The sequence below is a fragment of the Trachemys scripta genome, chromosome 15, assembly GCF_013100865.1.
Source record: "Trachemys scripta elegans isolate TJP31775 chromosome 15, CAS_Tse_1.0, whole genome shotgun sequence".
Taxonomy (NCBI): domain Eukaryota; kingdom Metazoa; phylum Chordata; order Testudines; family Emydidae; genus Trachemys; species Trachemys scripta.
Window position 1 is genome coordinate 19,863,019 of NC_048312.1, and position 10,293 is coordinate 19,873,311.

Genomic DNA, 10,293 nt, shown 5'->3' on the forward strand with positions numbered 1-10,293 from the left:
CAGGACCCTACCCCCTACCTGTACCCTGACTGCCCACAACTTTCTCCACTCCCCCCAAAACGCCCCCCCCCGTTTCTTGACTGCCCCCTCCAGAACCTCCCTGTCCCTTCTCCTGCCCCCCCTTACCCTGCTGCTCAGAACAGGGTGTTGGGCTCTGTGCGAGCCGGACACGTGGCTAAGCTCCCCAGCACAACAAAACCCGGTCCCTGGCCCTGCACAACAAAACCCGGTCCCTGGCCCGGACCGGGTTGCAGGAGAGAGCTGCCCTTGTATCAGCACAAAGTGCTCTCGCTCCCGTTTTGCTACGCTGCATGGCAGTAACCGCTCCCAGTTGCAAAAGGGGAGGGCTGCACTTTGTGCTGAGACACTTGCTCAGAATGCAGGGCGCAGCTCCTCTCCAGCTGCTCCGGAGTCCAGCCCGGGACTTCCCTGCAGCCCTCCCAGCCGCTCCGGGGGAGGGGGGAAATCCCGGACATTGTGAGTGCTTTACAAATTCCCCCCGGACGCTATTTTTAGCACAAAAAGGAGGACATGTCCGGGTAAATCCGGACGAATGGTAACCCTACTCTTGGAGCCAGTTAATAACTGATCACTCAGAAGCCTGTGTGCAGCTTAAAGTATTCAAGTACATGCCAGACATTGGAAAACTCAGCAAGGAAAAGCCAGGGCAAGGATCACACTAAACTGATAAGATCTGCATTTTAATTTAATTTTAAATGAAGCTTCTTAAACATTTTAAAAACCTTATTTACTTTACATACAACAGTAGTTTAGTTATACATTATAGAGAGAGACCTTCTAAAAATGTTAAAATGTATGACTGGCACACAAAACCTTAAATTAGAGTGAATAAATGAAGACTTGGCACACCACTTCTGAAAGGTTGCCGACCCCTGCTTTAAACTCTTTCAACTTTTCAGTTCAAGTTCAGTGAAACAGCAATACTGCTATGAGTTCCCCAATAGATGGCAGTGCTGGAAACTCCTTCCACGTCCCAATAAGCAAATTAGCTCTGCTGAGAGCATAACAAAGGCTCTGATGTGTTGTGTGGCAGCAAAGCAGAACTGGTGAAAGGAGAGTTTCAGTCAAGCTTTCATGAACAGAATGACAACTTCAGAATTGAGGTCATATATTTTATTGGACCTGAGAGAGACAAGGTTTCAAGCTTACACAGAGCTCTTCTTCAGGTCTCGTGTCTCTCTTCTTGTCTCTCTAATATCCTGGGACTGATATGGCTAGAAAAACACTGCAAACTTCAGGATTTGTTATTTCAAAAGATCAATGCCAGAAGAACTGCACAAGCTCCCTGTTGCACTGCTGAGCCCAAAATACCATTAATGTCCTTGTTTTGCAAATGTAGAAAGTGAACACCTGAAATTCCACCTCTTTGGTTAGAAGCACAGGCACTTAACCAGTGCCATCAGGCACTGGCTATTTTAAATGTAAGATGAGAAATTATTTGGAACTTCTGATAGAAGCCAAACTGGCAGAGAGCATTTGCCCAGCAGGTGTCTTTTTCCATATTGATGCTCCATGCTTCTGCTCAGTCTGAGTGTCTTTAAGGTCAGCACTCCGTATGAGCTGAGCTACAGTTCCCCCAACCATGGGATGCTCCTGCCTGACCTTTGCTGTCAGTTTTCTCTGAGTGTTAGTAATACACTGTTTTTGAAGGCCTGTAAAAAGTAAGAAAGCAAAGAAGTTTTACCGAAGAGGAAGACTGCAGCCTCAGAGCCAATTTAATCCTTTGATATCTTCCCTTGCCTCCCTGTTGGCTGCAAATATGTCCCTATTCAACTTGGATAACAGGTGCTTAGCTCTGTCTGAGCACTGCAGCTCTCCCTCTGCAGGACAATGAATGACTTCTAAGGCTGAGCTCCTTGGACATGTGTATTGGCAGCTGTTAAGAAGCAGACATAAGGTCCTTTAACAACTGCACATAATTAAAATGGCTGTTCGGGCAATGGCCATTCAGAGACATTAATGTCTAGATTTCTGGGCTTATTTTTAAGCAATTGATAGCTGAAGTAAGAGAGAAGGGTCAATAGTATGTGTTTATACTTTTTCTCCACCGTCCTTTTACTATTTAATGGGATGATAAATCCAGAATTGAGATGCCTGTTGCAATCTCAGTGAAACGTAGAGAAATCTATTTGGATGAAAATGTAGAGTTTGTGACTATGTCAGCATAGTAACGATTGCAGTTCACATACAAGACAGCACAGTGCACCAGCCCTCACACTATCTGGTAAATATAGCTGAAATTTGAAACAAAAAAGTAGGTGCAAAGGATGCCAGAGAAATTGCAGAAATTAAAAATAGCATATGACACTTATCCAGCAAGGTACATAATCATGTGACTAGTCCATTGACTTCAATGAAGCAACTCATGTCATTAATTACCTTACATATTTTTGTATATGGTACCAGGAACCCTCTTAATAGAAATCTAGAGTAGCTTAATATAGTGTTAATATTAAGAATGTAAGGATACGCTAGTTCAGGGATCGGTAACCTTTGGCACGCGGCCCATCAGGGTAAGCCCCTTGGCGGACTGGGCCTGTTTGTTTACCTGCCGCGTCCGCAGGTTCGGCCGATCGCGGCTCCCACTGGCCGCAGTTCACTGCTCCAGGCCAATGGGGGCTGCGGGAAGTGGCTCAGCTATTTCTGCCTCATTACGCTTAATGTTCATATTAAGGGATATTGCCAACTTAAATTTGGCCACAAATTTAAATTTTGTAAAATCAAGTTATTTACAAACCTTAAGAAGTGTTTCCTCAATTTAAAAAAAATCTAGTGAAAACAGATATTTTAAAACAAATATACATTACCTTTCAATGTTTGCAACCCCGGAATTCCACCACTAAAGCCATGTCTACACTACGTGGACTATAGCAGCATAGCTACGGCACCATAGCTGTGCTGCCATAACCCCCTAGGATAGATGCAGACTACAATGATAGAAGGGCTTTTCCCGTCCCTGTAGAAACTTCACTTCTTCAAGCAACAGCTAGGTGCATGGAAGCATTCTACACAACTAGGTCGGTATAGCTACAGAGCTGAGGGGTTTACATATTTCACATCAAGAGCACCATAGCTATGTCAACCAATGTTTGTAAGTGTAGACAATCCCTAAGAAAGTGAAAATGACCATAAACAAAAATGAAAATAATTTAACTGATGTAGATTCAGTCCAAGTGAAAGATTTGAGACAAAGTTACAAGTGACTGAAAAGAACGTCCACGTGTATAATACAATTGCTATAAGAAGAACAGGAGTACTTGTGGCACCTTAGAGACTAACAAATTAAGGTGCCACAAGTACTCCTGTTCTTCTTTTTGCAGATACAGACTAACACGGCTGCTACTCTGAAACCTGTCACAATTGCTATAGTATATAAGCAAAATAGGCAGCATGCTGGGAGTCTTTGCTTCGGAGTCAACCAGAGTAAACTGAAACAAACAAGACATCTTCTGTAGGAGGTTTTAGATTCCTTTAGAAAATCTAACCATTTTTATATGCAGTGTTGTTGTAGCCATGTTGGTCAGAGGATATTAGAGAGACAAGGTGAGGGAGGTAATATCTTTTATTGGACTAACTTCTGTTGGTGAGAGAGACAAGCTTTGTTTATACCATTTTTATACCATTCATAGTGCAGACTATTAGAAACAGCTTTGCAGAGAGTCATTCATCAGCTGAGGAGAAAAGGAAGTCTTCAAGGTGAGATTTAGGCTATGTCTACACTACGCACCTGTTAGCAACACAGCTCTGCCACTACAACCGTGCCGCTAAAAGGCACGCAGTGTAGCCGCTCTTTGTCGGCAGGAGAGAGCTCTCCCACTGACAAAGCGCTGTTCACACCGGCGTTTTTCATCGGTAAAACTGTTGTCGTTTGGAGGGGTGGTTTTTTCCACACCCTTGAACAACAAAAGTTTTACCAACAAAAGTCCTGTGTAGGACTTAGAGAGAATGCTTGTGACTCATAGGAAGAAGAGAAATCCAGGTAGGGTAACAGCACAAAGTAATGAACACCACCCACTCCCCCAACACAACATGAGAGAGTCAATAGAGAGGTCAAAGAGGAAAGTAAAATTAGAGAAGTGGAGTGAGTGATTCTGTGGGGAATTGCAGATGGACATGAACTCCTAGAGGATCAGACGGGGTATGTCCATGGAGCATTAAGAGGAAGGTAGTTTTAAATTGGATGCAGAAGCCTTGGGTAAAATTTGCAAAAGCACCTAACCCCATTTTCAAAAGGAAAATAGACACTTAAGAGCCTAAGGCCAGGTCTACACTAGAAACTTTTGCTGATACAATAATATCAGTTAGGGGTTTGATTTTTTTATGTGACATAGTTTGAGGTCAAGGATGGCTTCAAGTCTTCTGACAATGAGAGCAAAGTTAACGTGAGTGATAATCTGATGAACTTTTCATTAACAGGAGAACTTCAGTCTTTGAAGTACTCATTAGTAGGAAGTTATAGTGTGGTCAGAGGCTAGCAGTGGAAGCTACTGAGGTTATGTGAGTTAACTCTTAGTAAATGTGCAAATTCCCCCCTGGGAGCTGGCTAAATTTTAAGGAATATGAGGAGAAAGGGGCGCTGTATGTGAGGGATTTTCCAACATGGATAAATTGTTCTGTTTATGCTTCCGACACTCAAGACTCCTTTCTCAGCCTCACCCAACATCTTCATGGTAGGAAACTTAAACTCCTTTCCCTAACGGCCAGCTTCCCAGCTGCTGGTTTCCACTTCTCCAGTCTTGGTCCACTATTCAGTTTTGTTGATGCACTTTTAATAATGACCTACGTTCCGACTACTACACTCTTAGGTTGCTAGTGGCTTGATGAACCTTAATTCTGACCTGCATGCTGCTCCGTTTCCTATACTGAGCCTTTTCTGAGCAGAAAGTGACAATCATACCAAATGCATCAAGACTGATTTTTCAGATATGGGTAAATGTCTAGGACTCATTTGGTGCTACCAATTCACGTCTTTATTTGTGATTGGACGCTAAAGCCTAGAACAGTAAATCTGCATTATCTGGCCCCCTTTCCTTAAGTTACTGTCATCTGCTTTGTTGGGTCAGATTTCTTTTGATACATTTTTACTCACCTTCTCCTTTATTTATCTGTAAAGCAACACAAAAAAGGTGTCTATGGGGAAAGTTGCTGACTTTTTGTGTCAGACATGTGGGATGGTATGCAAACAAAGGGCACCTTCTAATTCAGGGTGCAAATTAGAATTTTGCAAATAAATATTGGGTAACCTTATCCAGAAAATACCTGATAAGTAAAGAGAACCTAAGGCTGAATGTGAATATGAGGAAAAATTGCCCAATATTGAGATCATGGTGGAATAATCTCTCAAGGATACTGATGAAAGCATCGCTCTTGACTGGAAAAGGTACTGGAGAATATAATATACTAGAGGATGTAATCCTGCGTTGGTCCATAAATGATGGATTGGATGAGCTAATAAGGCTTTTCCATCTCTGATTTCTGTTGTAAGATGGGAGACAATGAAAAGCGCATATTGAGCGGTGGGACAATTTACTAGCTGCTCGCGAGAGAAATAAGAATAATGCCTGTCTGTAATCAAGGGCAGCTTAAATGCAGTAAAGGCTTTGAGAAGGCAAAAAAGGGACATTCTGGGTCAGCCCTGTGGCCAGTTAATATTCTGAGCTACCATACAGGAGAACCTGGGGTTGAGGTACAAGAGTAGGTGGTATTTTCCTTGAGTTACCATCTTGTGATCCTGACTCTAAGTTTTTCTTGTAGTTAGTTTCTATCTCTTGGTGTTCTGAAGAAAACCTTCAAAACATGATAAGTGTAACTGATGCAGTGGTGTATGCCTGGATTTTCATAGATCCTGAAACAGTAGCTCGGGGAGAGATGTGAACTGCCCCCAATCATCTCCGTGAGGTGATAACTCAGAAGCCAAGTGATAATTTGAATATCAATAATGTTAACTATTTCACTGTCGACCAAAGCATAAGAAAGGAGCTTGGTGATCATATTATAAAGATCTGAACAAGCTGCTGTGAGGGACATCTCTTTCTGGTGCCACAATTGATGGCATTTAGGAGATGACACCATTTATTTTTCCCCTCAGTCAAAAAAGAGCCTACCAGAGCCGAACAAAGAATCTGCATTCCACCATGGGAAAGCAAGGCTAAAGGAGCCCAGCACTGCCTCTGAGGCTGAGCTAAGCCCAAGGGATTCAGCAGAACCTTTGGGTGTATGCAAACCCCAATGAAAAGATGTCAGGCCCAACAGAACATGCACCATCCTATTTGGAACAACATGTCAATGTACTGGGAGAGGCATCTCATTTTTGGCATCTTGGGTGGGCAAAGCTTGGAAGAGCATCACTGCATTTTTTTCCCCGATATGTAACCCCCAGTGGAGAATAAGTTTTATTTACCTGACCCCTTATCCTGCTTCTAATGTCAGCAGGAGCTGAAGATCTACCAAGACAGTGCTCTCTACACCTGGCAGAGAGGCCACTCAGTTATAGCAACTCTGCAAACTCAGGAACAGTTTTCTGGGACTCCAAAGCCATTTACGTTCTGTTCTCCTTGGCCAGAAATATGGTGGCAATGGAGAGATCCCTGCGGCAACTGCAGGGACACTGGGGTAAACCCCAAGGTGGGAAGCATGAAATGAAATTCCATTTAGCAGTATTGTCTCTGGGTGATACCTAGATAAATGGCAACTGGACTTTGTCGAACACATCTAGTTGTTTAACAGCCTTCCTCCCCATCTGCAAAGGCTGAAGCTTTTATGGTGAGAAATTCATGGTGGCTTTCAAAGCAGCAGCAATGGAAGTAGAGGTATCCCACTCACTTAGACTGGACACAAGTTGATGCTGTAAAGTTGGATCTTTGTAATCATTAATGTCTTTTCCTTCTCATTAAAGAGCATTGACTTAATGGCTGGAGTGTAGAACTGGAAGTCAGGAGACCTGAGTTTTAGTCACAGCTCTGTCACTGGCTCACTGTGTGGCCTTTAAGCTTATGCCTCTATTTCCCCATCTGTAAAATGGGGATAATGATACATGCTTATCTCACCAAGCTGTGGTAAGGATTAATTAATTAATGTTTGTAAAGTGCTTTGAGATCTTGGATCAAGGATGTCATAGATGTGTACAGAAAAATGTTTTGACAAGAATAATTTGTCGTCCATGGACTGAAGCTAGCACATTTTTTTATGCATTTGGAACACATTGTAATTTTGCTTTTTAATATTTGATCCAATCTGTTATTTTCTTCTCTGTTTTTCATGGATGGATGATGTAATCATTGAGATTAATTTAGACCAGTGACTCAACTAACAGCCAGAGTACAGAAACCCACTTGGGTTTCATCAGGATCGATGACCTGCAGCTTCTCTTGAGCAAGGTTCTGGTGAAGATTCACAAGGGGGCTATCAGCTGATTTTAACATCTGTTGTTAAGGGATACTCCACAGCTAATTGTTGGAGAGCCTCTAGGTTTAATTGCTGAGATCCTGAAATGATTCAGTGCAGAAACACCAATGCTCTTCACTTTTCTCTCATTATAAATTCACTGGGATTTTTTCCCTTTCCCCAGCTAAAGTTCTCTATAACTCGTAACCTCTCCTGAGGTCCTGCTAACATCCATTATGCCCATTTTTCTTTTTTACTTGAAACAGCCTTGCATGAAGACAGTTATCCAAAACCAGATGGCGGAGTTCAAGAAATGTCAATGGAATTGGCACATTGTTCTGGTAGAATGATGTGCTGCTGCTACATGTACAGCAAAGCAGCACATTTCCAAAGCAGGAACCATTGAGGCTGTAATATCTCTATGTTACAAGGATTTTTTCCTTGCACCCAAAATACTGGCGTTGATTTAATAATTGTGTCTGATGCAGCATCGTACAATGAGACAGATTTCCCCTCTCTGCCATTATTGAAGTTCTGGTGAATTTGATTGCTTCAGAAGAGACCTATTGTGTCCTTCAGCCAGATATGGCCCAGCTTATCCATAAGAGCACATGTCTGTTGGGAGATGAGGTGTTTAAACCTGGTTTCTGACTGGCAGAAATTCTACAATGAAATCTGTCTTCAGGGACTGACAAAAACCAGTTGCTTGGCAGATGTGGGTCTTCTAATAAAGGTGGGGTGGAATTGTATGGCACACAACTGTGTTCTTTGGTCTGGTTGGAGTTTGCTTAAAAATCATCACCTCCTGCACTGTTTTCACTCCATTTGCTTTTCAAAACTTTTCTTGATTAAATGTCAATTGATTGTCTGGTTCTAATTCTATTTGGTACAGAGTTTTGTGATAACATTATTAAAAAATGAGTTTCAGCGGCAACTTCAGTTCCCTGTAGCTGGCAGACAGCTAATGAGACCAAGATGGTCAGGTAATTTTTTAAGCAGTTATGGACCATTACTGAGCATAAACTCCCACTCTGGTCTCATCATCTCTCTCAGAAGAGAGAAATAATGAAGCTTTTAAAGTAGCTGCTTGTAACTCCTGGTGTCATGGAAGGAAGCTGTGATGATGACCATGATGTGGTTGGATATTCCCTCCCTTGGGAAGCTCCAGCTAGTCAGTAAGAGCAAAACCATAATACAAGTTTTTCTCAGACCCAGATCTCCAAAGTTGGGTGAGGGTCTCGGGAAAACATTTCCAGTATTAGGGCACCTCTGTTACAGACAGAGAGAGCAAATGGTGGGGAGGATTTGTATTGCAAGCCTCATTGGCTGGGATTCTGGTTGGCGAAAAACAAATACAAATGTGCTCGAACCCCACAAAATTCACAGGGAGGGGACCATGTTAGAGAAATGGTTCAGGTTTGACTGTTATTGCCTGATAATATTTTTCTTCCATGAAAATAGTTTACTTATAAATGTACAAGGAAAAAATTGCTTAATATCAGCAAATTGGTCTTTAAAAAAATGGTAACTGTGTTGCCAACTCCTGCTTCCTATCTCACAGGTCATTGCAATATAAAGCCCTAACTCTTGGAGTCGTGTGAATACTCTGAGCTTACTGTTCTTTTGATGAAAGTTTCTAGCCCTCATGAACGTGGAGAAAGGTTTAAAAATCTGAACCCCAAAAGGTTAAAACCTAAAAGCAAAGAAAAAGAACTTGAAAACGGATTATTTGATTTTTAAGTTGCTCTTGTGATTGTGGGGGTAGGGAGGCTGATTCACGACGCTGAAACTTGGGTTCTCAATACTGCTTTTGTAAAACATGAACCCAAATGGCTTTCTCAAGGTAGATCTCCATTTGTGGCAGCATGTAGAGTACAGACACCTCACGCCCAGCTAGCAAATAGCAGTGTAGAGGGTGATGCACTACTTAGGCGACTAGAGTAGAAACATGAACCCTAGGGCATTTATCCTACACAGTTCTCGAGATGGCCAAGCAGTGCCTCCCATGTCTACGCTATTTTTAGCGGTGTAGTGTCCTGCTGCTGGAGCCTTTCCCTGCCACAGTGAAGGACTCCGGCAAGGGGGAGGTAGGGGGGAAGGACTCCAGCAGTTCCCCCCTGCCAGAGCCTGTCCGTGCTGCAGTGAAAGGCTCCAGCAGGGGAGAGGCAAAGGGGAAAAGGCTCTGGCACAGCTCCCCACAACAGAGCCTTTCACTGCCTCGTAGCTACACGCTGCAATAACCGTGTGCACCTCCCTTTCATTGCAATGTGTAGCTGCACACGTAACCTACACTCCACTCTCCCAGTGTTTGAGTGGCTGGCATACTCCATAACAATGGATACCGATCCTGTTGTGTGATGAGTGTGTTAACTTTATGTAACTTGACCTGTCTCAGGTGACTGGAGCAGGAAGTAGAACCAGGAGGTGATGACCTCTGTGGGCACAAGTGTCTAGAGAGTCCAAAGGCACCAGTTTGTGGGTTACTCGGGGGGAGGGGGGCTCTAGAGCCCTCCTGGCCTCTCTTCTCCCCCACTTCTCTCCTTCGGAGTCTCGTGGTGGCCTCAGTCTTGACGTAACATCTGCTGCCCAGCACCATCAGCCCAGTCCTGATCCCACTTCAGTGGGAGCAGGAATCAGACCTGTGTGGTTATGGGGCCACTGATGAGAAATGTCTAGGAAAGCTTTCAGTGCAAAAATCACGTTTAAAAACATCACCCAGTGGTCTCCACTGTCTGCTACTGTTTCTTCTCTAGCTACATGTTACAATGCACTTTGCTGCATAAAGTGGCTGTATCACCTATGCAGAGGCCTTTGGATGAAGAGCTGTTGAGTCCCATTCCTGCTCTCAATGGATCAGTGCCTATGTCACAGATGCCTCCACATGTGTGG

The 10,293-nt window shown here is 43.3% G+C and overlaps 1 protein-coding gene across 1 annotated transcript in view; it reads left to right on the forward strand.

Moving 5' to 3' along the window:
* CABIN1 (calcineurin binding protein 1) overlaps positions 1–10,293 on the forward strand; it is a 236,290-nt gene that overhangs the window by 224,864 nt on the left and 1,133 nt on the right. The window lies entirely within an intron of this gene.